Below are 515 nucleotides of genomic sequence, written 5' to 3' on the forward strand. Positions count from 1 at the left end.
AATACAACAGAATGAAACACTGCCCAGTCCTGCGTCATCCTCACAATACTTGCTATGCTTGAGCACATTGTTGCAGCCACAGTGTCAATCCATCTGGTTGAGTACCTTCCTCTTTTTGGCTGATCTTTCACTTCATCAAACATGGTATCTTTCTACAGAGACTGATGGATTCTGACAACATAACCAAAGAATGCCAGAATAAATCTGACCAGTCTCACTTTTATGGAGCATATGGGCCATTGACACCTAACTCAAATACATCATTTCATCTTCTTTCTTCCTTATTTATGGTCCAGCTTTAACACGCATATGAGACAATTTAAAGTACCATGGCTTGGGTCAGCTAACCCATGCTAATATGAGGAAACTGTAATGTTTTTCTTTTTTGTGTTCAAAAAAATAGAAAATAAATATCATGTTTAAGCATGTAGCCTTTAGAGTCCGATTACTCAGGTTTAAATCCTAGTTCTATCATTTATGATTTCTGAAGTGGATTTGATTAGTTACTTTTTCTT

This window comes from Orycteropus afer, unplaced genomic scaffold (genome assembly GCF_000298275.1).
Source record: "Orycteropus afer afer isolate SDZICR_OR568_19922 unplaced genomic scaffold, OryAfe1.0 scaffold00701, whole genome shotgun sequence".
In the NCBI taxonomy this organism is placed as follows: domain Eukaryota; kingdom Metazoa; phylum Chordata; class Mammalia; order Tubulidentata; family Orycteropodidae; genus Orycteropus; species Orycteropus afer.